We start from the raw sequence: 6930 nt of genomic DNA on the forward strand, positions 1-6930 counted from the left end.
GCATTTCGGTGCAAAGAATACAAGATAGATCTTTTGAACTGGACGTAGGGTACCCACTACCCGAACTAGTATAAACTTTGTGTCTCTTTGCATCACCATCCGGAATTGGGAACACGCAGCACAAATTTACTAGTTGGTTGAGGACCCCTCGGTCTCAAACACCGACATGTGGTGAACAACCTGTAATTGGGTTGTATGACCTGTGCAGTTGGCCAAATTCGGTTTAAACCGAATTTTCAATTCGGAATATTTCAAATTAAAAGTAGAAAAGTAGAAAACGGTCGAAAAATGTCTAAACCGTTTTCTACTTTTACATTTGAAATACGAAACATCTGAAATGCGAAAGCGAAAACGGTTAAGTCGGACAAGAAAATACGGATTCGACCGGATTAAATATAGAAAACGATACGGTTCGGTTCATGATATTTCCGTTCCATTTTCATCGTTAGTCCAGACTCACCACCGTCAAAGTAAAAAGAAAGAAAGAAAAAAAAATAAAAAACCAGCATTGCACATTCACGCTTTGCTGTCTCCGTTCCTCACCTCTTCCTCGCGGCCTCTCCCCCCACCGCCGCACGTGCCGACGGCACCTAGCCCTGCCGGCAACTACGCGCGCGGATCCTTCGTTGCCTCTTTCTCTCCCCCGGTCGTGCCGAGCGTGGGCACGGCGAACAGCACCGTCGACGCCTCCGTGGGCGGATGCACGAGGATACGACAACGTGCGCCGTCGCCACCGTAGGCTGTCGTTGCTTCACCTCTACTTCTCCGTCAACCCCTTCGCCACACGACGAGGAGAGGACAGCGAGGTTGTCCACTGCCAGCGACTGCCATGGTTGCTCCGCCTCTACTTCTTCATCGACCCCTATGTGACACGGCGAGGAGACGACGGGCGTGGTATGTGATCTGTTGGCCACCTTCCATATCCCCACCCCTCCTCCACAATCAATCCTTGCTGGCCTCGGCGGTGTGCTTTCTCGGTGCGAGAAAATTGCAATTATAGGACTCAAAACAATGCACTTCGCTATTATAGGACTCCAAACATCGACTTCGCTAAAACGACCCTTGAAACTTTGACACTTTGTTATACATGACATTTGGTTTTTTTAATCACTTTTCTCAACTAAAATACATGTATTTTGCCATGATGTGACCGTATTGTCCTCCGGGCTTCAATTGACATGGGATGGGGCTGCTGGCCGCTCGCCTGGCCTGCCTGCCTGGCCGGCCGCCGCCAGGGCATGGCTGGCCGGCGCCTGGGCATGGCTCATCGGCTCATCTCGACGCCGCGCGCAGGCTCATCGGCTCCATGCCCGTCGCGCCAGACGCCTACCGTACACGCCACTGATCTGCGTGCTCTGTGACTGCGGCAGGGTCGCCGACGCGCTCAGCTTGCTCTACGATATGCTCCGTCGCGGGTGCCAGCCCAACGTCGTCACCTACACTGTGCTCCTAGAGGCCATGTGCAGGAACAGTGGGTTTGCGCAGGCCATGGCAGTCCTTGGCAAGATGCGCGCAAAGGGATGCACGCCCAACATCGTCACGTCATCATCAATGGCATGCGCAGGGAAGGCCGTGTTGATGACGCAAGGGAGCTCTTGAACAAGTTGCCCTCTTATGGGTTCCAGCCCGACACTGTCAGCTATACCACCCTCCTGAAGGGCTTGTGCACTTCTAAGCGGTGGGATGACGTTGAACAAATGACGGAGCATGGGTGCGCCACCAACACTACCTTGTGCAATATTGTCATAAACTCAATTTGCAAACAAGGCCGGGTTGACGATGCCTTTATAAGTTTTTTTTAGGAAACTGAAGGGGCCAAGGCCCCTGCAAAAAAATTTATTAGCTGAACAAGGCAAACCGAAACTACTGATCTTTACAGAGCTAAACAGAGTAGCTTCAAGAAACAAAGGAAACAAAGAATAAAACTAACTCCCTGATCAATTATAGCTGCTAGATCCATTGGTCATAAGTTGCAGACAGACTTGCTTTCACCCTTAGGGAGACACAAGTTTTGCTTCTTTGAAAAAATAAATCTTGCACTCCTAAATGCCAACTTGATTATTATTGAAAATAAGCTCATTCCTTGCCTTTCAGATTGTCCAACTCATAAGGATGACAGCTACCATGAAGAATTGACTGTGCATTTGATCTTTGATGGCCATTACATTTTCAAAAGTTCCTCCTGTTTGAATTATATTCAGATTTAAGAGACCCCAACACCGCTGAGCAAATGGACAGTGCCAAAACAGGTGATCCACTGTTTCTTCCACAAGCATTGAACAAATTTCACAGTTGTATGTCTCTAGAGCCATATGCTTTCTTCTTAGAATGTTCCTTGTGCTTAGCCTATCTTTTAGCAGTAACCAAAAAAATACCTTGTGCTTCGGCTGACAGGATGACTTCCAGAGCCACTTGAAGGCTAGGTCAATTTCTTGATGTCCTAGTAATTTTCTATAAGCCACTGCAGATTTGAATTTAGATGCACCCCCACAGTATGTCCAGACATCATTGATACCCTCATTTATAACTGTATTCTCTATCCTATGCTGGATACTTAAGACTTGATCAAAGGCCACTTGAGATAAAGGTAAAGCAAAAAGTTCAGTGAATTCACCTTCACTGAAGGCATTTTTCACAGAAATGTGTTTATTCTTAGCAAAAGAATATGCATGAGGGAACTGTTCATCAAGGGCCTGTGTGCTCCATTTATCCTTCCAGAAAAAACATGAATCCCCATTATTCACCTGAATGTTTGCCATCTTTTTAAAGGATGTTAAAAGTTTCAACACATCCCTCCACCAGAAATACCCCTTCTTCACTGTACCTGGTAATCTGCCATTCCTGTAATGTTTTTCCCACACCAGATTCACCCAAGGTATATCCTTTCTGTTAAAAAACTTGTCCAGATTATTCATTAACAGTGCCTGATTTTGAAGTTCTAAGTTAATGATTCCCATGCCTCCTTCCTTTGAATTGCATACCATTTCCCAGGCAGCTTTGGGACGATTTCCCCCATTTAGATTAGTCCCTCTCCACAGACAATTTTTCCTGAACTTATCTATCTGCACATGACAATTTTTCCTCCATGTTAAATCAAGCTGGTAGACTTCAGATCACTAATGCAGTCTTCTCTTCTTTGCCAACTTACTACATGTGTACACTAGAGCTCCCCAAACTTGTGTACACTAGAGCTCCCCAAACTTGTGTACACTAGAGCTGACAGTGTCGGGCTGGAACCCATAAGAGGGCAACCTGTTCAAGAGCTCCCTGCGTCATCAACACGGCCTTCCCTGCACATGCCATTGATGATGACGTGACGATGTTGGGCGTGCATCCCTTTGCACGCATCTTGTCAAGGACTGCCATGGCCTGCGCGAACCCACTGTTCCTGCACATGGCCTCCAGGAGCACACTGTAGGTGACGACGTTGGGCTGGCACCCACGGCGGAGCATATCGTCGAGCAAGCTGAGCGCGTCGGCGACCCTGCCGCGGTCACAAAGCACGCGGATCAATGGCGTGTACGTGTAGGCGTCTGGCGCGATGGGCATGGAGCCGATGAGCCCGCGCGCGGCGTCGAGATGAGCCGATGAGCCATGCCCAGGCGCCGGCCAACCATGCCCTGGCGGCGGCCAGCCATGCCCAGGCGCGGCCGGCCGGCCAGCCAGGCAGGCCAGGCGAGCGGCCAGCAGCCCCATCCCACGTCAATTGAAGCCCTGAGGGCAATACGGTCACATCATGACAAAATACATGTATTTTAGTTGAGAAAAGTGATTAAAAAAACCAAATGTCATGTATAACAAAGTGCCAACGTTTCTAAGAGTCGTTTTAGCGAAGTCGATGTTTAGAGTCCTATAATAACGAAGCGTATTGTTTCGCGTCCTATAATTACAATTTTCTCTATCGGTGCCATACGTCATGTGCTTCTGCTAAGCCTGTTTTTCCTCGCAGATCCCTTCTTCCCCGTGCACTCCCCTCCTCCCAGGTGGAGCCCCGCTACAGATCTGCTGCCGGATCGTGTGCCACGAGTCGTGGCGTGGTTGGATCGTCTACAGTTGCCTGGTCACGCTTCTCGCCACCGCTCACGGCATCATGACCGCAGTTGAAGCCAGAGATCCTCAAACCAGGTACATTCTCCTCTCATCTCTTATTAATTTTTATGGGCTATGCACCAGTAAGGTAGACAACCTCACTCTCCTCTTTCTCAATCTCTTCTATGCGGCAAGGCAATCCCTCTCAATCTCTGCTATGTGGCATTTAGCCATGCTATAGTCACTGTTTTTTTAGTTCCAGCTATAGTCACTGTTTTTCATAGAGTTCACAATATTTTTGCTTTAGTGCAATTCGTCCTTGGTAGCAGCTTAGGGAGGCTTTAGTTCTGACATTGCCGTTTCATGCAATAGTGAATCAATCTTTCAACCAATTGTTTTCTATTCATGCAGTGCTTTGCTCCAATAAATATTCCTTTGAATTGATCTGAGATTACTTCTCTAAAAATATTTTGGGGTTCATATACGGTTAGGTAAACAGTGATACGTTCGGACTAGCATTTTGGTAAACTTTAAACATCAATTGGACCTGGGCGCACTTGGCCTTCCGCGTTCAGTATTCTCTCCTATAAATGATTTTGTTGGGAATGTGATTGACATACTGCTCACATATTCACATTTGGTGGTTCCCTGGTTGGTGCCTTTATTTACCCTTGATATTCATCAACATATTATTTATGGTGAACTACAAGTCGAGTAATTCCTGTTCTCCAGCATTCCATTTTATGCATTAATCTACCACTTTGTGTGTACACCTATGGCTACAGTAGGTTACATGATTGTTCATTTCTGGTGGATTTGCTTTCACAGGTTACCATGACAAAACTTTGGCCTTCTTAAATGTATAGAGCGGTACCATTCAGTTGATCAAGCTGCATCTGAAATGTTTGAAGATGGATCGGATCCATCATGATATCATGCTCTCAAGTAAGTAAGCTTTGTGAAAAAATGGAAAATTGTTCTGGTGAAACCCAAACAAGTACTTAGCACGATATAAATATACTGTGGTTGTCTATAGTTCTTCAAGTGATTAATTTGAAACTCAGCTCTAATGCACAGAGGTGTCTTCTCTAAAGAATTGAAAATCAGTTTGTTTCTTAGTTGTTTCAAGCTAATTCCATTTACAAACTACACAGTAATACAGCATCGGTAATGCTGCAACAAGAGAGAAGTTCGAGCCCTAGGGTCCTCCTTTGCAACAACCTACAGGACAACAAAATATATTGTCGATGTCCACCTATGTGGTATGACTAGGTTAGAGCTCGCTATATTGATTGGTATGCATGTTCCCAATAATAGCTCTTGTGATAAATCCTTTTTTTTTATAAGCCTCGACGGGGGGGGGGGGGGGAGTTCCCCACCTGGATGATATATTGATGGTTGGCTCTGTTAAGGTTTACATTGCGCTAGCTATTGTTGAGCACCATGATGTAACAATGGCCCTATCTTCTCGCGGCAATCGAGCCCCCCATAGATAAGCCTCAGTTTTGCATGCAGCCAACGCGGCATTCAGCGTTGTCCGATCATTCCTGAATATTATGTTGTTTCTCCTTTTCCAAATATGCCAACAGCACAGTAGCAGGAAGGTGGTGAAGTATTTGGCCGGAATGTGAGGCGGTGCCTGAATCTCCCTGAGAGCCTGAATTGGCCAGTTTGAATTCGCAGCCCCTCCCAGAACTGCATGGCGTTGGGGCAGGCGTCTCCTCTTCTGCTTGACAAACTTCACAGACAGTACTTTCCACAATGTTTTTCTTTCTCAGAACTGTTTTGCATTGTATCCTTTCCTGTGACAGTAGCCACGCGAAGAATTTAACTCTTTGCGGGGCTTTGTTCTTCCATACAAATTGTGTCCACGCGTCTGGGCTAGAATTTGCATTTTTTTTGTGATAAATCCTTAACCTACATATTGTGTTACAAGGCCTCTCAATTCAGTTCGGTTTGTTCCTACCAATAAGTATGGTTTCAAGGAAGCTGATGGACCTTACATATTCATATATAAATACTTCCCTTATTTATTTCGTACTCTGTCAATCTATTTGCATTTATTTTGCCAAGAAGAAAGTACTGTTGTTGTAAATGTTTGACTCCTGAGCTTCATCTATTGTTGCAGAAAAAACCTCAGGTGTTGATGACTTCATATTATCGATTTTACACTAGTAGAGAAATGACTTTTGACCCACTTCGAAATTTAGCTTTAGTCCCGGTATTTTTCGCGCCCGTGACTAGAGAAACCTTTAGTTCCGGTTGGTAGCTCCAATCGGGACTAAAGGTCTCTGCCCAACGGTTACCGAGGTGTGTCAGAGGCACGTCAGTGCGAGAATCTTTAGTCCCGGTTTGAGACATGAACCCGGACTAAAAGTGTGACTTTTAGTCCTGGTTTGAGACACGAACCTGGACTAAAGGTACCTTTAGTCCCGGTTTATGTCTCAAACCCGGACTAAAGGTGTCTTCAAACTGAATTTAAAAGGAAAGCGTATCTTAGTTAAGTTAGACGTATGGTGATAGGTGAGATGGTAACGCGTGCAAGAGCTGAAGTGGGAGGTCGTAGGTTTGAATCTCCATAGCTGAAACATTTTTTTTACCCAATAAACACCTCTACTCCCGGTTGGAGGAACCGGGACTAAAAATCAAGACCTTTAGTCCTGGTTCCAAAACCTGGATTAAAAGGGTTGAGAATCGGAAGTACAGGCCATTTCTCTGGTAGTGTTAGAAGATGCCAGAGGAGGCCGGGTCCTAATTTATTGTTTCTTTCATTGTCTGTAAGGCCATGTTAATAACTTATACTATATGTTTTCTGCCATTTAACCTCTTGTGTTACATAGCCCTAAATAAAATATAAGTTATATGTTACAAATCAGAGTGAAACAGCTTCATGTTTTTCCT

General features: G+C 45.6%; 1 long non-coding RNA gene across 2 annotated transcripts; it reads left to right on the forward strand.

The window, feature by feature from the left end:
* Window positions 1-493: 493 nt before the first annotated feature.
* Window positions 494-5858, forward strand: LOC136522746 (uncharacterized). Of its 2 annotated transcripts, XR_010775977.1 has the most exons (4): window positions 494-894; window positions 3950-4125; window positions 4858-4974; window positions 5619-5858. It is a non-coding gene; the product is annotated as an uncharacterized lncRNA (long non-coding RNA). The 2 variants fall into 2 exon arrangements; XR_010775976.1 differs by lacking the exon at window positions 5619-5858 and having other exon boundaries at window positions 4858-5357.
* Window positions 5859-6930: the final 1072 nt, after the last annotated feature.

Source organism: Miscanthus floridulus, chromosome 18 (assembly GCF_019320115.1).
Source record: "Miscanthus floridulus cultivar M001 chromosome 18, ASM1932011v1, whole genome shotgun sequence".
Classification (NCBI taxonomy): Eukaryota; Viridiplantae; Streptophyta; class Magnoliopsida; order Poales; family Poaceae; genus Miscanthus; species Miscanthus floridulus.